General features: G+C 48.6%; 1 protein-coding gene across 11 annotated transcripts in view; it reads right to left on the bottom strand.

The window, feature by feature from the left end:
• The window catches only part of LOC147437436 (Pentatricopeptide repeat (PPR) superfamily protein), a 60015-nt gene that overhangs the window by 7200 nt on the left and 28941 nt on the right, over positions 1-23874 (bottom strand). The gene's annotated exons all lie outside the window — the stretch shown is intronic.

Here is a 23874-nt window from a genome sequence, read left to right as displayed (position 1 = left end):
TTGACACGTCAGCAATTTGTGACAGGGGGCAAGTGACTCCGAGGTAGAAGGGGGTTGAGTAACGCCGGTAATGATGAAGGATTCATCGAAGATCACTATGCGGGCATGGAAAAATTTGTGATGCTCAAGGTAATGGAGACGGTAAGCCTTTATGCCAAGATGATCGCCGTAGGCAACAAATATTGTGTAGACGGTGTGGGGAGAAATCTTAGAGATGGGGTTTGTATGACGAGGATATGCGATGGAGGTATCCGCCAGATCCAGATGATAGAACCAAGCATGGGCTCGCTTCTGCTGCTCGCCCCCCCCTTGCTGCGCCATCGCTAACATCTCCCCCCCCCCCCCCCCCCCCCCCCCCCCCCATCAGCCCCTGCGCGCTGCCCCACAGCCCACCCGCTGCCCCCCCCTGTTTTCGCGCTGCCCCAAAGGCTTCCCGCTACCCTCCTCTCGCGTTGCCATCCCCACCCCATCCCCCCCGCTCGCTGCCGCTTGTGCACCTGCACATTACCCGGCTGCCCACATCGCCCTCGCCGTCCCCCCATCCCCCCCCCCCCCCCCTGTCCTCATCGCTCCTGAAGGTCTTCTGCACTTGGCGTAATCGTTTGCAGATTTTCTTCACCGCCCGCTTCTTCGACTCAGCAGTAGACACAGATGGAGGCTCTAGCTCCACCACAGAGGGACTCGCCTGAAGCCCCCTCGCCCGACCCCGCTGAGCCCACCATTCGACTTGCTCTCTCGCCGACAGAGCAAGCGAGCCTTGCCGCAGAGGTAGAACGCTTGCAGGCGACTTCTGTCATCTGCAAGGTTCTCGGCACCCGTCCTAGCAGAGGAGAGCTGCGAGACCTTCTCCAGGCCCGCCTTCTCGCAGAGGTGGGCAAGATCTTGGATGTCCAGATTCTCGGACGGGGGTACTACCAGATTGAGTTCGAGACTTCCGAGATGGCCTCCAAGGTCATAGCTATGAGTCCACTGGCCATCCGAGCATCACGCGCCCACTTTAGACAATGGCGACATGGTTTTGACCCGACTTCGGATGTGCTAGTAGAGGAGGCAGACATCCTCATCTCAGTCTGCTTTCCGGGTTTACGGAGGGAGTACCTTCCACTTCTCTCCAGGATTGGCTCCACCATCGGGACTGTCCTGGAGACACCTCGTACGGTAGCATCAGTAGCTGCCAAGGCAGCTGGCATCCCTTCAATTCGAGTTTTGGTCAGAGATACCCACACGCTCCCGAAGGTCATCCTTCTGCCTCGGGTGAGTGGGGGTTGGTTTAGACAGAGTGTGGAGTACTCGGGTCTCCCGAACCAGTGCTTCATTTGCAGACAGATGGACCACCTAGCGAAGGCCTTTCCACGGAGGAGACCACGACCCGCACCTCAGCCTCAGCCCCAGCCTGCCAAGGCTGGGCCGCAGCCACAGCCAGCGACAGCGCACAGATTCAGAGCCACCCTCCGAGCCTGGGGCTCCAGCGGAGGAGGGGTGGCAGCAGGCCCGTGGCCGTTGACGCCAGGGGCCACAGCGACAGCCTCGCACTCAGAGTGGCCCTCAGGTGCCTACTCAGCAGCATTGGGTTCCCACGGGGAACCACTTTGGTCCTCTTGAGCAGGGGGAGCCCCCTACGCCAGCCTCCACCTCCGCTTCACCCTCGCCAGCCGCTCCGCCTTCCGATTTCCCTCCTCCTCCTCATCCCCTCCCCCGCCCTCTGCTCTCGCCCACTCCCCACCTCGCCCCCCTGTCTCTGTCGCCCCACCCGCTTCTCTTTCCTCCGCCCCCCCCCCCCCCCCCCCCAGCTCCTTCTCCCCCTCCTCCTGCTTCAGTACCACAGTCGACTCAGGAGACTGGTCCCTCGCCGGCGGCTAGGAGATCTCTTGGCAGCGCCTTTGCCACGAGTCGCCTAGCGAGAGAGGGTCAGCCCTTCTTGCGGCCCCCTCTACAGATTCAGACATCTTCCCTTGCAGCTATCCCTCGTGGTCTGACGAGCATTGACCTCCGACGCCGCTGGGATTTCTTCAATTACGGGTTCACTCGCTTTCTCGGCGATTCCGCAACAGACCACGAGGCAGCCTACTTCAAGGTCCACGCTTTGTTCCTCGCCGCTAGGGGGACAGAGGCCTTGGACTCGGCAGTTGGTTTCTCCTTCCCCCTCTGAGGTAGGACTGAGACAGAGTGGTCCCTCAACTCAGTGATGGGATGGTTGCATACACAGGTTCTCGAGTTCTCTCACCACATGGGAGAACTTGGCGTTACAGATTTGCTGCAGACTTTGTGGCCACTGGCCAAGTTTGCGGTGACACCCCCAGACTCAGCAAGATGTAGACACATTGTGGTGTACTTTTTTGCTGATACGCAGTGTTTGCCTTGCTATGTATACATTCATGAGGACTCCTGGACAGAGGAGGTTGCTTTACGCACGGCTCGCTCTGCTTGGGCTTGGACCAGGCACTCACTGCAGTCTCGCCTATCTAGAGGACGCTCGGATGCGGATTACTCCCCATCCAAGCCAGCCTCGAAGATAGCCCGTCTTGCTGCTGCGGCAACATCTGTTCTCTCTCGCTCCCCATGAGGATCGTCTCGTGGAACGTGCAGGGACTAGGTGGGCCCCAGTTTCAGCGACAGCGGGGCCGATTGCGTCAGGAGCTTCAGCGTTGCCTTGTGGGAGGAGAGATTGATCTCCTTATGCTTCAGGAGCACCATTTGTCTCAGAGCCGCATTCGGCGATGTGGCCAGATTTTGCATGGACGTTATGATACCTTTTGGTCAGCTGCTTTTGGACCTGGAGGCATCCAGGGTGGGGTATGTATGACTATTGCGGACTCATTGCAGCAGGCCATTGTGGGCAGAGGGATTATTGTGCCAGGTACGGCTCAGTGGATTACTATGCAGGTTCAGGGTGGCCTTGTGGGTTTCCTGAACATCTATGCGCCCAATGTGGCGAGTGCTCGTACAGAGTTTTGGTCACAGAATTGTTGAGTCTTTGCCACAGGTTGACCAGTGGTGTGTAAGAGGGGACTTCAACATGTTGGAGGACCCTTCTGACAGGATCGGAGGCAGCCATGCTACTGTGCATGGAGTCGAGTTAGCAGCTTGGGAGAGGTTGTGTATGACTTTGAGGGTCTCGGATACATGGCAGCATTCTGGCTTTGTGAGGCCTCCAGAGAGTCTTGCCTTCTCTAGATCGGACCGCAGAGTGGGAGGAGTGAATCTATCGCGCATAGATCGCTTCTACACTAGTGACCACTTCAGTGACTTGGGGGGATCAGTGGGCATCCTGGCAGGGACATCCTTCTCGGACCATGCACCGATGATCCTCACAGTGGCAGACAGGCAAAGGAGTGGGAGCACGATGCTTTGCATCCCAGAGCGGGTCTTGTTGGACTCAGCACTCAGAGAGAGGGTCAAGGCTCTCTGAACAAAGGGCATGGACAGCCAAGCTCCACCTACAGACAGAGTGGCCTCAGGCCTAGCTCAGCTTAGCCACTTTTTTCTCCAGGAGTCTCTCGCTCGACGGGCTGCAGCGAGAGAGGAGGAGCAGCGTCTCAGACAAGGCATTGCTTCACTACAGAGGATGCAGGAGCAGCATCAAGACAGTCCATGGTTGGAGTAGTAGTTACAGCAGGCTCGACAAGAGCTTGCTTGCACAAAGGAGAGGCGCCATGAGTTTGCCTTTCACCGACAGGCATCTTAGTGGACTCAGGTGGGTGACAGAGTGATAGGTGCTTTTTTTGAGACAGTGGGACCTCGGCACTCGCATGCCAAGGTCAATCAGTTGAGGAGACCCGATGGGTCAGTTGTTTCTGAGCCCGAGGATATGCGTGCAGTTGCTACTGACTTTTACCGTGAGTTACTGTCGGTTGAGCCCCAGTCAGAGAGACAGGATGCATGCAAGGAGCAGGTTTGGGCACAGATGCCTTGTCTTGTGACTGAGGAGATGCGCCAGAGGCTAGAGATACCTCTTCAGCTTGAGGAGCTGCACACGGCTCTTAGGGCCCTCCCTCGTGGTAGCTGTCCAGGTGAGGATGGGCTGACTCCCAGCTTCTTCTTGGAGTACTGGGACCTGCTTGGCCCAGATCTTTGTAGTGCCTTTCAATACATTCTACACACAGGAGTGATGCCGGATAGCATGAGTGAGGGCCTGATTTACCTCATTCCAAAGGAGGGTGGCTCCTTGGATGAGATTCGGCAGTGGCGCCCCATCACCATTCTCAACTCAGCTTACAAATATCTTGCCAAGGCTCTGAGTTTGAGGATTCAGCCACTTTTGGAGAGCCTTATACATGGGACTCAGACAGGTTTTGTCAAGGAACGCAGTATCCTTGACAACATCTTCACTTTCTGGGAGGCTTTTGCCCTGGCACGACTCCGTGGGGAGGACCTTGTGATTCTTCTTCTCGATTTTGAGAAGGCATACGACAGAGTTGACTTGGACTTTTTAGATGGCACGCTACGCAGGATGGGCTTCTCAGATGCTTGGATCAGAGGGGTGTCAGCTTTGTACAGACAGGCTCACAGTCAGGTGCTTTTGGCAGGAGGTAGAGGTGAGCGCTTCATGCTCACACGATCGGTCCGACAGGGTTGTCCTCTTGCCCCCTTTCTCTTTTTGTTCTATGCGGAAGCGATGAGCAGATTTTTGGTGTCACAACAGGTTGGTCTGAGGGGCTTAGCACTCCCTATACAAGGAGATGAGCTTCTGGACGCTGAGTTTGCCGGCGACTCAGCCTTGTACTTAGAGGGCTAGGAGGCCAATTTACACAGATGTGAGCAGGCTTTGGAGACCTTCTGCTGTGCATCGGGCGCACTGATCAACTGGAGAAAGACAGTGGCTTTCTCGGTTGGCAGTGCTCCTGTGCCAGATTGGATGCAAGGAGAGGGTTTCAGGTGGATTCCTCCAAGGACTGCAGTTCCGTACTTGGGTTGTCAGGTTGGTTTGGACTTGTCCCCCGAGCAGCAGATTGCCCCTCTTCTCATGTCCATCAGGAGAAAGCTGTTACATTGAAGCTCAACACGACTTTCGCTGGCTGGTAGAGTAGTAGTTGCCAACCAGGTGTTGTTGGCGACTATGTGATACATCACTTCTTGCTGGATCTTCTCGAGTTCTTGTATCAGCCAAGTAGAGAGGCTGATCAGGAACTTCCTTTGGTCAGGTCGCGACACTCAGATTGCCCGAGCCAAGGTGGCTTGGTCGGTCATCACACTTCCTTGTTCTCAGGGAGGACTTGGGATCATTGATCCAACACAGCAGAGCAAAGCCCTTCTTGGGAAGTTCGTCGTCAGAGGACTTCTTCCAGGCGAGGAGCCCTGGAAGGAGTTCTTGCTACAGAGGCTTCGTGCCAGGGTGCCTCAGTCAGGAGGCCCTTGGCAACCTTCGACCAGATGGATCTTTACAGAGTTGCGCCGAGTTGGTTTGAGCAGGAGACTGGAGGACCGATTCGCTGTGAGTTTGCTTCGATCTTGGGAGCTCTTACGGCATGGTCTGGAGCAGAGACAGCCGACGTGCACGGAGGAGCGCCTACGGCAGGCCCTCGTCTGGAACCCCATGGTTAGCACTCAGAGAGGCCACTTGGTTGGGAGTCGGCCTCATGTTTCTTGGGGTCCCATGGCAGCAGGTCCAGCGCGCTCTCTAGGTGACTGGCTAGCGTTCACAAGTTTGTCAGAGAAGGTGCAGGCTGTCCAGCTACAGGGCATGAGAGGGGTGCAGAGTATGTGTCAGGACATCTCAGAGTCAGTTCCAGCTGAGTGGCTCACGCCTCTCGAGCTAGTAGCACCCCGGTGGATGGGAGCCTTCACACGACTGGAGGTTCTCATTTCAGTCAGGGCTTGCTCAGAGACTGTCCCAGCCCTGTTCTTCGAGCTTCAGGGTGGGGGACGATTACAGCGAGTTGCAGTAGAGGCCCCGCAGGTAGCAGAGTGCTGTTTCCAGAGGATCCGAGTTGTGGGCATCTGTGGGAGGACTTGCGTCATCGACTCTAACCCAGCAGCTCTTGAGACAGGACATTGGAGGCTATGGGCTTGGGAGTGTTGTCCACTGGCACGAGTACAGTGGGATCCTGGTGAGTGGCTATGGAGGGATCCCTTCTCTTCTGCAGACCGCCCAGGAGTCCCCTTTTTTCAGTACACTCTTCGGCTTGGACATCATATACTTGCAGCACAGAGAGAGGCCCGCCACGCTGTAGCACGTCATTGGCAGGAGGAGGGCCTCACAGTCGAGTTCTTGGCAGCCTTTTGGCGGAGGCTGTGGGACTCCAGACAGCCGAGGCGTGTCACTTTGTTCCAGTGGCTGGTTGCACACAGAGCCACAGCAGTAGGGAGCTAGCTTGTGCATAGAGGTCTCTCGGCCGCATGTGCAGCCTGTGACCAGTTGGTGGAGAGTCAGCGTCACTGTCTTTCGGACTCTCCCTCGGCCCAGCAGGTGTGGCTACGAGTTCTTCGGCTGATGCCTGCCCTCTCCACGGCTCGACAGTACACTTGGGGGGCAACAGCTTGGTCCACCCTCATGGGCCCGGCACTTCAGTTTGAGCTATCTTCCACCAGCAGGATGATAGTGATGCATGGGGGGGCGACCTACACTCCAGCCTGCTACAAAGCTTACTCCACAGGAGTGGTGCAGTGAGAGAGAGGAGTGTTGGGAGCTCATCAGTGGCCTAGCTCTCTGGTTCATCTGGCGGGCCTGCTGTTTCCACATCTATGAGGCTCGCCCTGTGCCACCAGCAGAGACTGTTCGTGACTTTTGGCTAGAGCTGATCCATACTCTCAGAGGACAGCTTGAGGGACTACAGGGCAGCTCCGACCGCATGTGGGAGTGCCGCGAGGCTTTCCTTCGACTCTGGCGCCCTGGGCCTTTCTACACCATAGTCCAAGGGGTGCTCACATGGCACTACTGTCCACCTGTGAGGCTCTTCCCTCCTCCCATCTCTTGATTTAGCATCATTGTATATATGCTGTCTTTTCATTGGGAGAGTCTCCCCATCATGCTTGTTGTAGCCCTCTCTTGCAGAGGTGGATGTAGCTCTATGGGCAGTTTTCATTAACTAATAGAAGGATCTTTTCCTCGGAAAAAAAAAAGTCTGTTACAGTGGTATCAGAGCTCAGCCGATTTCTCTTCTACCAAGAAATCGGATCCCTTTTTCTGTGACACACATGGATTCAGGAGATGACTCCCGCAAGAATCAGACGAACAATTTTGTATTGCATGAAAGCACGGAAAATTCAAATGGAGCAGCAGACAAAGAGTATGGGCCACCTCGACCTACGGAGTACGAACAGACGGAGATGCAGTGCCAACAGCAAGTTGATGATTGTGCAAAACAAATGCTCGAGTATTCAAAGGATCCCTAGTACGCGAAATTTTTCCCTGTTTCCGCTTGATGAGATGCATTCCCGGTGGCGTACGGCCATCGACTCACCATTAAAGTCGACCTTGGAGAAACCTCCTGTCCCACGGATGTTCACTGAAGATGAACTCGACAACATTGTCAAAAGACGAGTCAACCAACTTTTGGGTGCCAAGAAGCCTTTGAAGAGACGCAGCAAGGGAGCAGACTACCTTGGCTGTTTAGGTCCTAAATCTTCTTTTTTGAATGCAAGAAAACAAAAGAAGCATGTACACCTCGAGGGTTTGTCTAGTTCGTCTCATCTTCTCTGACAGTTTCGACAGCTCTCCCTCTTCTGATTCGAGTGATAAGGACAGAAAGGGCAAGAAGCGACGAAAGAACCAGAGACATGGAAAGAACAAGAAGAAGGCTAAGAAAAGCAGACCTTAACGCAGATCCTGGTAATATTCTAACAGTTTTGACGAGGATTCATCCTCTTCTGAGAGTTCGGACTCTGAGGACCAGATGTTTTTATTCAAAGAGAAAGCATTTTTATAGAGCCAATCAATACGACTTTCTCGAAGATAAGAGCTGTTATGAGCGCGTCTCAAGCTAGAAAAGAGCGAGAGAGGAGGTGCTCACAATGTACAAGAGCTTGGGACTTGATTATAAAGATTACAAGAGTTGACACTTAATCTTGGTTACAAGACTTAATACTTTATTACGAGAACTTGATACAAGACTTGGATTACATGACTCGAGTACAAGACAAGGCTTGGTTGCAAGGACAAGACTTGAACATAAGACAAGACCTAGAAGAGGGCTTTCCTCATAGGAGCCTCACAATTGGTGTTGAGAAGACCGATTACAAAAACAAGAATTGATAACAAGACAAGAGCTAGGAGAGGACGTACCTTGCATGAGTCTCACAACTTGTGTTGGCAAGACTAAGGGGCTTGTGGCCCAAGACCCCTATTTATACTAGTGTTTGAGGAGGTTACTTGAGAAGGTTAGAACTTTCTAGGTTCTTCTTGAGGAGGTTAGAATCTTCTAGAACCTTCTTGATCCTTCTAGTTCTTCTAGAACCTTCTAGATCCTTCTTCAACTTTCTAGGGCTTTCTAGATTCTTCTTCAAACTTCTAGAACCTTCTAGTGATGATGCAGGTGATGACATAAGAGATGATGCAGGCGATGACATATGTAAAGATGCAAGCGATGACACAGGTGATGACATCAGCGATGATGCAGGTGATGTCATAAGCGATGATGTCGTCTTCTAGAGTCTTCCAAAACTTTCTTCCAAGACCTTCCAAGACTTTCCAGAATCTCCTTAGTACTTTCCTGTAGGAAACTCGAAAGACTGACTCTCAAGCCCCCATGACAAGAGCAAGAAGACCAAAGAATTCAAAGTGGGTGGACAAGCAATCAATTTGATACCTTTCCAAGGTTTAGAGATGTCCACAGAGCCCTTGCATTTATTCAGCAATTTGACATAGCTTTTTTTGGAGAGCACTACTCAGAGCGCTCAAAGATTAGAAGGGTGGCATCTTATTTGAAAGGAAATGCTCAGACATGGTGGAATGCAAAACGGAGTCTCGCGTTAAAACTGAAAGGAAACTGTCCCATTACGTGTGGGAGCCTCTGAGACACGCGTAGACGTGTTCACTCCGCCCAAAATGATGCGAAACAAAAAATTACAGCCTGTTGTGTTTTCCTGCAGGTTTAGGGTTTCGCACCTAAACGGCAAGATATCGCCAGGGGAGCCTTGGGAAGGCCTTGGGTGCTTGTATAGGACAGTTTAGAGAGATTTCCCACGAGGAATCTCGTCTAATTCAAGGAGCAAGCGACCCTACAGGTGCGAGAGCTCGAGAGCTACCCAGAAAAGTGATTGGCACGCGAATCGGAGAATTACTAATTTTTTTGCAGGTTTTTGGTTTTGGCCAGTTTTGATGCCTACAGGTCCCAGGAGCTTCGGGGAAGCTAGGGAATCACCAATGGCGCAAATTGGAAGCCAAAAACAAAAATTTCAGTGTGCTGTAATTTCTCGCCAAGTTTTGCAAAGTGCGTGGAAAGTCAATGTTTACTTGGGATTTTGTCCGTGGAGACTTCTACTGTGGTTATGCTGCCGAAATCGAGTTAGAGTAGAGGAATTTCAGCCCGATAATGGTGGGACAGCTTGTAGAGGTTTACATGTTTTTCTCAAGTATAATAAGAATAAAGAAATACCGAAAGGGGCGCTAGTCTTTGGGACCGACTAGGTGTCGATGTCTGGTTGGTAGCGCTCCAGCTGCCAGGCCGTGGGTTGTCTTGAAGTGTTCAATTCTAGTCACAGGCTTATTCGTGAAGTTCCTTTGTGTCGTAGAGTTAAAGTAAAGTTATTGGGTGAAAGCCAAAGTCTACCGCCCTATGGGCCGGTTACATGGTTCCGTCGCCATGACAGAATCACTTTTTCCTCAAGAAGTGAGCCTCGGTTGGTTTGGTGAAGACACAAAGCACAGGAACTTGGAATTACACTATGGCTGACAGGACGGAAGAGGGTTCTTCTTCACAGGACAGACAAGAGATTCCGCATGTTCCTACATAACCTTTTCAACGTTCACTCTGCCAAAAAGTGGTGCTGATTTTCTGCTGCGTTTTTAGGGTTTGCAAGTATGAACCAAGATGAGATAGGGAGAGGTCTCACGATGGTAGACTGGCCACTAGATCTCCTGCGGGAGTGATGTGTGTCTGCCAGGTGGCACGCTGCTCGCCGATTCTCTGAGGCAATTGCTTGGATTCTTTGACGCATTGGTAAATCATCTTGAAATTTGAGCGTACTTGATCGTGGGTATACGCTACAGTGTTGTGGAATTATGCTCGTCTGCAAAGGCAAGAGCCTCTTGCACAGGTAAAAGTTAAAGGGACAGGTTGCAAGATGCTATGTGGAAGTTCAAGAACTATCCACCTATGGATGAAAAGTGGATGGAAGAGCATGAACTATCAGAGTCACCAAATGTATTGTAGCTTTACCTTGAGGCCTTTGGGTTACACCCTACGTATGCCCCAAACCAACGTCTGCAAAGGAGGGGTAATGATAGAACTAGCACATCAAATGTACTCATGGATTCAATGCAATAGCAGTGTACACTGTTTGACAAAAGTATGAAGGTCTCATTAAGTCATTTGTACACAAGTTTTCACAATCTTTCTTGCGGATACATGCGATGATAAAAGGGTGCTTACCACACTAAATCATCTATCGCATGTATATATGGCACCCAATCGAGTACGTTTGCGATTTTAAGAGGGCGATATGTCACGAGGACATGGCAATTGGTAACTTGAGTTGTTGGTTTATTTCCGATGATTTTTGTTTAATTTTTGGGACCCTCTTTTTGAAGTTGCAAATGGTCGGACATTGTATGGCCAGTGTGAAACGGCCGACGACCGAGAGTTTCACCCACAATCGGGAAGGGCAGGTCACCACGAGTTGGTCAGGCCAATCAGCATTGGAATCCGAGCAATAAAAGGGTGTCTAGGCTCAATTCAAAGTCATTTAGGCCCCTCGCTACACTTATAAGTCAGTGGGTACTAGGGAATTAACTCAAAAGAGGCAAACTACACAAGGCGGCTCTAGATGCATCTGCCAGAAGCATCAGCAAGAGGGGGGCCCATTTCAAGAGGGGAGGCTGATTTTTGCCCATTAGTGTGCTACACTGTGTGTGTGAGTAGTGGGTGCAGGTGATCACGGCTTTAATGGAAAGCTTACCTTCTCCCTTGCTCTATGTAGCCCGACGATTTGCTCTCACGTATCTCTCTCCCCTTTGCACATATGGTAATGCCCCTTTAGTTAGGCTTCTCAGATGACCATGTACGTATGGGGGTTTTATGCGCGTTTGCCAAGGCAAGAGCCTTCTGTACAGGAACCGGATTAGCTAATTGCTAATCCTCTTCAAGGATGCACAGTTCTATCGCAAAGGAATGCGAAACGAAGAGTTTTCTCGCGTAAAAACTCATCCGATTTGAAAGGGAACTGTCCCATTGCGTGTGGGAGCCTCTGCGACACGCGTAGATGTGCTCGCTCTGCCCAAAATGATGCGAAACAGAAAATTACAGCCTGCTGTGTTTTCCTACAGGTTTAGGGTTTCGCACCTAAACGGCAAGATATCGCCAGGGGAGCCTCGGGAAGGCCTTGTGTGCTTGTATACAACAGTTTAGAGAGATTGAATCTCATCTAATTCAAGGAGCAAGTGACCTTACAGGTGTGAGAGCTTGAGGGCTACCCAGAAAAGTGATCGGCGCACGAATCAAAGCGCAAAACAGAGAATTACAGCTTGCTGTAATTTTTTGCAGGTTTTTGGTTTTGGCCAGTTTTGATGCCTGCAGGTCCAGGAGCTTCGGGGAAGCTAGGGAATCACCGAACAGGTGTTTTGGCACATAATTGGAAGCCAAAAACAAACATTTCAGGGTGCTGTAATTTCTCGCCAGGTTTTGCAAAGTGCTCTAAAGTGCGTGGAAAGTCAATGTTTACTTGGGATTTTGTCCGTGGAGACTTCTACTGTGGTTATGCTGCCGAAATCGGATTAGAGTAGAGGAATTTCAGCCCGATAAAAGTGGCACCAGTCTTTGGGGCCAACTGGGTGTCGTCGTCTGCTTGGTAGCGCTCTAGTTGCCAGGCCATGGTTTGTCTTGAAGTGTTGAATTCCACTCAGGCTTATTCGTGAAGTTCCTTTGTGTCGTAGAGTTAAAGTAAAGTTAACGGGTGAAAGCCAAAGTCTCCCGCCCTACGGGCCAGTTACAGTCCACTCTTCTTTTACAAAAAGAAGCACCGACAGTGGCTAAAATTCAAGCGACTTTTTATTTCCTCTTGGCTTACTCAGGAGTACGAACGTGATGTAATTACAACTTGGAATCATCTTCAGACGACCAAGGGAGACACATTGGATTTATATTGCGAAACGTTCTGGGTGCATTTTCTACCTGCCTCTTCCTTCAGAAAGATCAGTTTCAAGCAGCAAATCGAGCGATTTTGTTGTGGACTTCCCAAAGAGATTAGAGATTATTGTTTACTACAAAAGTCCGAGTCCATCATGATCTTCCACACCTCCAAAGCGGTTCAACAAGCATCCACATTTACAACAGCAGGAGGACCAGTAGAGGTGGTCACCTCCTACATCTACCTGGGAGTCGCATTCACCAGCACACACGGGAGTCACATTCACCAGCAGACAGGGACCCTTCTCCATGGCAAGGCCGCCACTGACAGACTCACCAAAGGATATGCAACACTAGCCATGCTAAGCACATTTTCAAGAGCCCCGCACGAAGGGGTAACTATTCGACACATTAGTCACTCCAACCCTGATGTATACAGCAGCAGTGTGGGCACCCGGATTGACAGATAGTCAATGGGCACGAATTGAGAGATCATAGATCTATATGATTTCTCGCATATTTCGAGGGAAGCACACAGTGCCGCTGGACATCATCAGGCCAGATCTTGCCACAAACCCACCCACCCCCCCACCCCCCCCCCCCCCCAAAATGGTAGTGGAGGCACTCTTCCAAATGGTCTGCTTCATCCAGAGAGTGCGAGAGCTCTCGACCGACAGACTCACACGACGAGCATTTGAGTCAGCTATACATATATCAGAGACTAGATACGACAGAGCATGGTACACAAAGATTAGAGCATGGTTCAGAGCACACGGCCTTGACCTGGAGAGTTTTTCACCTGTCCAGTACAACCCCAACTCCCCCCGGCTTCATCTCTCACATAGTGAGAGAAACATAGTGATCCGACACGATGTCTGGCAGCTCTATATCAGACATAGTTGGATCACATTCCCCTCCGACGGAAGATGTCACACTACAAAGACTATTTTCTTACCATACTCGAGGATGGGTTCATACAGCAACCATGCTATATGGACACCTACATGCCACAGCTCACGGGTGGCAATTGGTCAGCTCAGCGTGGCATCACACAAACTAGAGATCGAGGTGGGGCGAGCTCATGACATTCCCATGGAGGAGAGAGTGGCATCACACACACTAGAGATCGAGGTGGGGCGAGCTCATGACATTCCCATGGAGGAGAGAGTGTGTAGAGTATGCAGAGAGGAAGTGAAGAGTGAGGAGTATTTTGTTTACAGATGCAGAGCTTACGCGAATATCAGAGGTCAACACAAGCCTCTATTCAGAGGGCAGCCTACCTTTTGAGATATCATGCACTCTCGAGATCAGGGACAGCTGGGCCGCTACTTGCTAGAGATACAAAGGCACAGGGACACATTTCTATAATCACCTACAGAGACCCCGGGGGAAGCCAAACAGTCACACCTTACAGATTTCTTTCAAAGAGCTACACCCCTTCCACTCCCAAACCCACCGAGAGGAGTGACCCTTCAACAGACTGAGGCGAGCCGGGCACGATGACACTCGTGGGCTACCCGAGGCTAGGCCCCACAACTCCACCGCATACAGATCGAGGAGATCCAGACTCGAGCACATCGAGCTGCCGAGGAGAGACGAGCCCAGATGATGCCTCACCCAGAGGCGTCATCAGGGCATCCCTTGCTCCCGACCCTCCAATGTATTACATTTTACACCCCCCCCATTAGCACAAGATGGAGCTAGCTAGATTGATGCATTCGCATGGTTGTACTACCCTTATATATATATATATATATATATATATATATATATATATATATATATATATATATATATATATATACCTTCGTAAGTTCAAAATAGTCTGAACTCACGAATTATAAGAGGGAATAAAGCACTCATAAAACTATAAAAGCAAGGAACCAAGAAAAGAAAAGAAAAACAAAAACAAACAAACAGAACAAACTAAATCACTTTGTTTGCTACGAAACAAAACTAGATAAAACAAAACATTATTAACTTAAAAATGTTTTTAGAAAAGGTATGTGTAAAATAAGTTGACGCAACTTACTTGGCTTAAAACAGGTACTCAACTTTAAGCAAAAAAGATATGTGTAAAATAAGTTGACGCAACTTACTTGGCTTAAAACAGGTACTCAACTTTAAGCATATACACATGCACATAAACCTAGTACTAGTGCTCCACCCATCCCCATAGATTTCATCACCCACCAGGCGTCCTCTCTTTTGTTTTGTACCAGTCTGCACTATTTTGTCTTTTCCGGTAGACAAAAGACATACACACATGTATACTTGATTTGTCTCATAGGCCGACTTCGGCCTCACAGAGACGTTAAAAAGCTCTCTCTCTCTCTCTCTCTCTCTCTCTCTCTCTCTCTCTCTCTCTCTCTCTCTCTCTCTCTCTCATAAGAAGAGGAAAACGGTATAACCTTTCTATCACCCAAGTGTGGTAGATTGGTTATGCCATTTTCCTCTTAAATATACGGTCTTGAGTTCAACTCTCCTCGTCGGGTAGAAATTTAAGGTGTCACGTGACACATCCAACCCTATGTGTCCGTGGACAAGTTACAGCATGACAAGGGTTCAGTTCAGTCAAGTCAGTCTAGAATAGGAAGTAATCTGGCACTTTTGTGAGTCTATTCGCAGACCGTGCATGCCCAGGCACTTAGAGTAGATGCATATCCTCTGGTTGCACACAACATGATCATCAGCATTACCATTAGAATCCATCAGGAGCATTTTCAAGTGCATTAAACCTATTTTCCTTATTTTTGACATTTTTCACTTATTATTTTTAAGTGACTTTTGTTGGGAACTGGGTAGGGCAATTCGCCTAAGTTAATATATAAGGAAACCCTAGCACTAGCATTTCTGGAAAAAGGAGGAAGGAGAGCAACAGGCACCCAGTGCAGCAGGCCCTCTGGAGCACCTTCTCAAGCAAGATTCCCCCATTGAACCCCCAGCACTCCAGCGTTTTCAAGGCCGTCGCTTCAGCGTTTGAAGCTCAGCAACGGCAGCGTTTTTATTTCCATAAACCTGGCGTTTTCCAGCCTCTCAAGACCAGCGTTTCCAGCATTAGTACCAGCAGCCTAGCAATCTTGCTACCCGGCAGATCGTTGGCGTTTCCAAGCAACCTCAGCCCAGCGTTTCTGTGTACGGGTAGCAAATCGTTGGCGTTTCCAAGCAACCTCAGCCCAGCGTTTCTGTGTACTGCAGATCCCCTGGCGATTGCAGATTCAGCCTCAGTATTCAGCCCTCAAGAAGTCTAGCGATTTGCCTTGTTGCAATACCTTGCCGCATCGTCAATATTGCGAAGTACCCTAGATCTCCGGCGTTTTGCATAGCCTTTGCAGATCTTCCATCAATCTCAGATTTCAGCCCATAATCCATTAGCCTCGAAGAACCACTCTTTCTGTAGCAGATCCTCGCCGCGAGAGCTTGCCACGACCCGGATCGGCAACGGACAGTTTTCAGCCATATGACAGTTCACTCATTTCAGATTTAGCCTCATTTCAAGGATGCTTTCCTGTATTTTAATCACCGTCCTTATGTGATCCCTTTTCCTATGCATGCATGACATATTGTACGTTGAGCACAATTCACTCATGAATGAGCACGGATGTATGTGGATTACTCATGGAAAGACGAAATGTTTGCAGTCACGGAAGTCACATTCCATGTCTCTTCCTTGGCATGACACAATTTCAGAAAGATTGAGCATCAAGCATGGGCATGTCCATTGTGATTTGCCACAGTTGATTGATTTAGATCAGAAACACAAGATTTGATCTCATTGTTTCCGTGTGTGTGGTGAATGGGTTGGCACTCCGTCTATTTGTTCATCTACATTGCATGCACAGTCTTTAGAGAAGACGAGATTTTTTCCAGTCACTTTATTACATGGAATGGGTATGTTCATGTTTTTGCGTTGGAAGTGGTTTCAAGAATTTTCAGTCTCGGAGATTCTTGAAGAAGGTAGACGCATGACTATAGACGAAGTGGAAACATTGAAGATGACTTTGTGTCGCTTTTAGCGCGGCATAGAGAAGAAGGCATTGCAAACCTTTACGCAGTTCAAGTATCGCACGACCCACACATCAGAGTGGGCCGGCGATGAGTCCTTTCCAGGATCCTAGACCCTGTTGGTGATCTCCCTCGACGCCATACAGTTCGGTACCAATACCTCACTTTGAAAAGGAGGGGATGTGAAACCGGCCCGTTGGGGGCGGTAGGCGTTGGCTTTCATTTGAAATTCTTTACTTTAGAGACACACACACACACAGCACTTGGCAAAGGAAACCTGCGACGGGAATTAACACTTAAGCACACACACGGCTCGGAAGCTAGAATGCTCCGAGCAGACGTCGACAATCTGTAGGCCCCGAAATTGGCGCCCCTTTCGGTATTTCTTTATACTTTGAGAAGGTAAATTACAAAGTAGAGTCCTGGGAATCCTTTACCTATATCCCGCTAGATACTACCAGTTTCGGCCAAATTCGGCAACATAACAGCCCCAAAACTTGCGCGAAACCAATTCCCCTACTAGAACTCACTTCCACTGACGTATACCCTCTGATTCCTGCCCAAAAACAGTAAATTCAGCACGTTGTATTTACTGTTCCCCTAGCTGTCCTCTGCCAGTGGGGCACGATTCCCGAGGGTTCTGGCGTCCGTATGGCTGAAAAACAGTCAATTTCAGCGCATACACAGCGCTGAATTTGCACCTGTACGATGAGGTTATGACCCTTACCGGTGCCTGCTTTGGAGTAGCAGCTAGCTACCCCTATTCCTGCTCAAGGAGGCTCTTGCCTCAGCACAAAAGCATGAAACCACACAGCTGTACATCAGTCAAATGAAGAGTCCTCTTGTGGGGCATCACATAACTGCACGTAGGGGAGAGAGAGAGCAATGAGAGCCTACAAGGCATCACTCCTAGCACCACACTGTACATGAGAGGGAAAGAAAGCACTCCATAGCACTTAACCAATGACCAAAAACCAAATGAGGCCTCTTCCCAGTTTAAAATTCAGCGCCTAATTTTTTGAATGAGGCAACTGCATGAAAATTTGCCACTTGGCACGATTACAAGCTTTTGCCCGTTTCGGGGTTGCTGCCTAAAATCTCCCAACTGGTTGCCCAGTTGACTTCGCGGCAGAGTTATAAAGTGTTCCCTTGGTCATACTGAAGGTAATGACGCGAACACATTTAACGGCCCAAAATAGGAATTTTTAGGAGATGCTTCTATTGGGCTCCCGCTGGTTATCTGACCATCTATTCTCATTGGGACCGCATCCAAAAGTGCAATGTGGCCTAGCTGCCGGATACTTTCTGTTGGTGATCCCACCTTGATTTTATGCCTTTATTGAGTTCACTTCCTAGTATCCACCAACTTGCTAAGTGCGACAGGGGGACCTACGTGATCTTGCTCTGAGCTTAGACATCCTCTTACTATACGAATTCCAGTGCCGACCACTTCCCGTCTGCGGGTGAAACTACTGTTCACATTGGCCATACAATGTCCGACCGTTTGCTACTTCAAAAATTGGGTCTCAAAAATAAAACAAAAAACATTGGAAAGAAACCAACTAAGGTTAGCAGTTGCCACGTCCTCGTGACATACCCCTCTCTTGAAATCGCAAACGTCCTCGATTGCATACCATAAATACACGCCACTGATAATCTTGTGCTATAAACACTCTTTTATCATCGCATGCATCCACAAGAAAGGTCGTAACACGTAGATACAAATGACTTAATGAGACCTTCATACTTTTGTCATTTCCATCTATTACACTGAATTCATATGTACATTTGATGTACTAGCTCTATCATTACCCCTCCTTTGTACACGTTGGGTTGGGGCATAGGTAAGTTGTAACCCAAAGGCTTCAAGGTAAAGCTGCAATACGTTTTGGTGACTCCGACAGTTCATGCTCTTCCATCCACTTTGCATCCATAGGCGGATAGTTCTTGTCTTGCAACCTGTCCTTTAACTTTTCTGTCCTTATGTGCCAAAACTTGCTTAGGTACTAGGATCTCATCCAGTTCCTCAACTTCTCGCCGATCCTCATCTGGCACGTCACCCACGAAGGGTCTAAGAAGACTCACGTGAAACGCATTATGAATCTTCCATGCATCAAGCAATTTCAGCATGTAAGCCACATCGCTGATCTTGTCAAGCACTTGAAAAGGCCCATAGTAACGCATGCAGAGCTTAGGAAACAGCCGTTCCTTGCCCTTCATCTTCTTTAACCTTGCCTTTTCTAACCTTAACAATACCCAATCACCAGGTGATAACAGCAATTCACAACGATGACGATCAGCAGCCTTTTTCTACTTTGCCTGAGTCTTCTCCAAGGCAACTTTAATTTTCTTACACATTTCATCCATGTTCTCAACATATCGATTTGCCTCAAAGATCTTGTACTTTGTATGCAAAATGGGAGAAACTTTTTTGCCGCCTTCGACAATCTCAAAAGGTGCTTTGCCAGTAGATGAATGCACCGTATTATTGTACGCAAACTCAAGCATAGGCAAATACTGTTCCTACTTGCCTTTATTATCTTACAGATAACATTTCAGCAGATCTAAGACAGTAGAACTAGCCTCTTCTGATTGTCCATCAGTTTGTGGATGAAACGAAGACGATAACTTGAGCGTAGTGCCCATGTTCTCAAACAATCCTCTCCAGAACAAACTGGTCGTGTGAGGATCACGATCACTGACAATCGATTTTGGCATACCATGGACTTAAACACATTGTACATGAACAAGCGTGCCATCTAATCAAAATTATCTTCTTGCTGACAGGGATAAAATAGGCCTGCTTGTTGAACCTGCAGATAATGGTCCATATACCATCATTCCCTGTTGGCGTTCTTGGAAGATCAAAGATAAAGTCCATAACAATGCTTTCCCATGGCTTATCCGGAATCGGCAATGGTTGTAACAACCCTAGTGCCTTTTGCCTGTCAAATTTGACCTTTTGGCAAACTATGCATGCTTGCACAAAGGCATCCACACATCTCCTCAAGGTAGGCCAATAGAAGAATGTCTCTACCGCTTTCACTGTCGCATCAATACCACGATCCCCTGCATACGGTGGGACATGACTCTCTTCCATGACCTTATGTCGCAATGGCCTAGTGACACAAAGTCCGCCATGCATCATCATAAAACCATCTCTGAGGAGGTAGTGCTCATGATGTTGCCCCTCTTGCAATTGTTCAAATATCCTTGCAAAATCTTCAACGGTAGCATATTGTTCCTTAATGTCATCTAACTCATGATGATAAGGAACTGACACAGTTGAAATTTGTGGCTTTCTTGATAACACATCAGCCACAACATTCTTCTTGCCTTCCACATGCATAATCTGGAAGTGGAACATAGAAAAAATGTTTGGCCATCGCATATGCTTTTCGGATAACTTTGACTGTGTCAAGAAGTATCACAAGGTCTGATGGTCTGTTTGGACAACAAAATCAGCACCTAAGAGGTAGTGCTTCCAGCTAGAAAGCGCATCAATCACGGCCAAGAGCTCTTTTTCATAGACTTGCAGTCCTCTCTAGCCCTTGCAAAATTCGGCTTTCATAAACTACCACCCGTCCATCTTGCATTAGCACTGCTCCGATGCTACTGCCACATGCGTCACACTAGACCACACATGACTTCCTAAGATCAGGCAAAACAATTACTGGATCTGAAGTCAACTTTTCCTTTAAGAGACTAAAAGCTGAAATCTCTTTTTGGGTCCATCTGAAAGTGACCTCTTTCTTTTGCAATGCGTGAAGAGGCGATGCTATTTCTGCAAAATTCCTGATAAACCTTCTGTAGTAGGAACACAATCCCAAGAAGCTTCTGACATCGTGCACAGTCTTCAAGTCTGGCCATGTCTTAATAGCTTCGACCTTTGCGGGATCCATTCTGACACCATCCTTTGAGACTATGTGGCCAAGGAAGTGGATCTCTTCCAAGAAGAATTCACTTTTCTTAGAATTGACAAGTAACCTGTGACTGTGCAGCTCTTCGAACACAATGGTCAAGTGAGCCTATGCTCCTCTTCATTCTTCGAATAGACTATCATGTCATCAAAGATCGTCCCAACAAACTATTGATGTGAGCAGAAAATCCAGTCCATCATTCTGTTCAACGTGGTAGGAGCATTTGTTACCCCAAACGGCATCACTAGAAACTCATAAAGACCAAATGTCGTTCTAAACGCAGTCTTGTGCACATACTCTGACCTTATACGAATATATGATGGTACCCACTCTTAAGGTCTATCCTGTTGAAAATCGAAGCACCCTCTAAACGATCAAGAATATCATCAATTCGAGGAATAGGAAACCTATTCTTGATGGTATTCTTATTCAACGCACGGTAATCAATACACATTCGCCATGAGCCATCCTTCTTCTGCACTAGGAGCATTGGGAAGCAAAAGGGTGAAAAACTAGGCTGAATCAGCCCCTTCTCTAATAACTCCTCAACCTGGCCCATAATCTCTTTCTGCTGCGCCGCACTAACCCTGTAGGGAGGTCTATTTGGTGGGCTGTGTAACAAACTCCTGACGTGTCAAAGCCTAAAGAATGGAGCCAACTTACAGATGCCGGACGAGAGGCCTAAACCCTAAGAAGAACAAGTAACAAAAGAAGTCCTCCCAACTTATGGGGACCCCGTTCGATGGGACCCCAAGTGACATAAAGGATTAAAATAGAGCAGGACCCGCACACACGCAAAAACTGATGACGTGGCAGATTTCCAAAAATTACGCTGGCATGATGACGTGGTAGGCTATATGGATTTCCGCGTTTTGCATTGGCTGATGACGTGGCAGGCTGTACGAATTTCCGTGACTTACGCTGGCAGCTTTTTGGCTTTGCTTTTGGACCAGAAGTTTTTGAGTTTTAAAGGCTTTTTATTGTAACTGCTTTTCAAGGCCAAGGGCCTTTAAATATGAGGCTAGGGCTCATTCTCTGGCATGCTTCCTGGAGAAGGTGGTAGGTGCAGAGTCTGGAGTACCGGCTTGTACTGAGTTGATGCAATATAAAGAAATACCGAAAGGGGCGCCAAGGTTTGGGGCCAATACTCTCTGGGGTGGAATTCCGTCACTCCGTGTCGCGTGTCGTCTCTCTCTCTCTCTCTCTCTCTCTCTCTCTCTCTCTCTCTCTCTCTCTCTCTCTCTCTCTCTCTCTCTCTCTCTCTCTCTCTCTCTCTCTCTCTCTCTCTCTCTCTCTCTCTTCAGTTGTTGTTAAAGCGCTAAAAGTATGTTCAGTCTATTCTTTTCTATTGGCACGTGGTGCCCGTCTTGTGACAGTGGTATCAGAGCATCATGCGTGCGCTTTTCTTAAAGCATATCAGTCCTACAAAAGAGAAGACAAAGCTATTGGAATTTTATTTGAGGGATCTTATTTTCGCCCTCGAACACCCTCGAAACCGGACTTATTAGCCACTCCCACCCTTACTTCATCGCGCATCGGGCGCGCTCCCCTCTTCACCGCTCATGTCTTACAGGGCATAAGCCAACTAAGATCACTTGCAAGAGAAGGATCCAGATTTGTTTCAAGTCATTGTTTTCCTCAGAAGCAGTGCCATGCATATGTTGATGTCTATAGCTACCAAGCCGCACACTCCAAGTACTTGGCAAGCTTTCAAGAAAAAAATTTGTCCGAAGTTATATGGTTTCTGACATCTTCCTTCGAAGTGCAACTTCTGGCAGAGTGGGGTATCTTGAAATGCTTGCCATAGAAACCCTAGCAGATTATAACTTGAAATTTCTCGACATCTCTCAGTAGATGTCTCTTCACGAGCAAATAAACTTGGAAGTTCAGTGTGATTGCTATCTCTTGGGACTACCATCGCCGCCAAAGAAACACTGTCTGTCCAAGAGCTGATGGACCATGCTGTGCTGGGCTACGACCTCATGGAAGAAACTTAACCCTAATTTTTGGTGCAGGTTTCAAGATGGAAAGTCAGTCGACTTTTCGAGCTCGACTGATGTCGAGGTTGCTTTTTAAGTTTGAGTTCTGTTTGATCTTGTTTGGTGATCTTGTTTGGAATTTGTTGAAATGGATGGTATCTATTTTTGAACCTGTTTTGGTGCCGATTTGCATTGTTTGACTCTGGTTTGATACTGGTTTCAATGATTGGTGATTTTACTCCTGGGTGGAGAAGTGAGAAATACTGTTTTGGTATTGTTTGAACCTCGGAACGACGCAGGCCGATGCTTGGGGAGCGTTTTGTTGTATGTTTGAAAACCTCGGAACGACGCAGGCCGATGCCTGGGGAGCGTTCCGTTGTATGCTAGAAAACCTCCGAACGACGCAGGCCGATGCCTGGGGAGCGTTTGGTTGTATGCTTGAACCTCCAAGCAACGCAAACTGCGGTCTGGGGAGCATTTGGTTGTACAGTCCTCTGAGCTCATGGCCCGGACCTTTTTAGGTTATTTGTCGGGGCAGTGACAAGGTAGTCATGAGTAGCTTCATACCATAGACCGTTTGTCTCGGGGGAGTGCTCAGCGGCGTTGTTTGTTGTGTCTTGTAACATGCATATATAAGCATTTGTGTTGCATTGTGATGTGCCAATTACTGAATATTCCTAATTGGATGAGATTGCCTGGGTATGTAATTTTAGTGCATCAAGACACCCGTCGAAGATCAATACGGTCTGGTGTGATGGCTAATTTTACTACGCCAGAATATCAAGAGTTCCGATCTAGACGAAAGGAGAAGCTAACTCCTTGATCAAAAGAGCAGAAAGGGAGAAGCTAACTCCTTGATCAAAACAGCCGAAAGGAGAAGCTAACTCCTTGATCAAAAGAGCAGAAAGGAGAAGCTAACTCCTTAACAAAAAGAGCAAACTGATTGTCCCTCGGAATGACCCTCGGAAAATTTTGAGCTAACTTGAGTTGTTTTGCAGATATGCTGTAATCACGGACAATTACTCTCTTTCAAGAAGGGGAGATGTAACAAACTGCTGACGTGTCAAAGCCTAAAGAATGGAGCCAACTTACAGATGCCGGCCGAGGGGCCTAAACCCTAAGAAGAACAAGTAACAGAAGAAGTCCTCCCAACTTATGGGGACCCCGTTCGATGGGGCCCCAAGTGACATAAAGGATTAAAATAAAGTAGGCCCCGCACACACAAAAACTGATGACGTGGCAGATCTCCAAAAATTGCGTTAGCATGATGACGTGGTAGGCTGTACGGATTTCCACGTTTTACGCTGGCTGATGACTTGGCAGGCTGTACGGATTTTCGCGTTTTACGCTGGCTGATGACGTGGCAGGCTGTTGTTGGGGTATAAAGCCCAATGTGGTCGCCCACGTAAGTGGGCGGGCCGCCAGGTATGTACACATATTCTTTTGTAAAAACCTAATAAGAACTCACTATGCTCTACACATTACAGTAGAGCGAGTTCACCATATCGTCGTGCTCTTCTTCTTGCACTCTCTCTCTCGCGTCGCACTTCCGCTCGTACTCCTTCAACTGGTATCAGAGCTCAGATGGAGGCTCGGGACAGCACTGCAGGAGGCTAGAGTCACCAGCTCAGATTGAAGTGAAATTCAACAGGCAAAGACACGGCCCCAAATCCTGTGTGCGAGCCCGAAGGGCTCGGTGTTGTCAGAATTTCATTCTGAGGTCATCTCGGCCACCGTTCGGCTTCGACA

This window comes from Adiantum capillus-veneris, chromosome 17 (genome assembly GCF_014529385.1).
Source record: "Adiantum capillus-veneris isolate H3 chromosome 17, ASM1452938v2, whole genome shotgun sequence".
In the NCBI taxonomy this organism is placed as follows: Eukaryota; Viridiplantae; Streptophyta; class Polypodiopsida; order Polypodiales; family Pteridaceae; genus Adiantum; species Adiantum capillus-veneris.
Note: the sequence above shows the minus strand (reverse complement) of the source record. Positions and strands in the feature narration are given on the sequence as shown.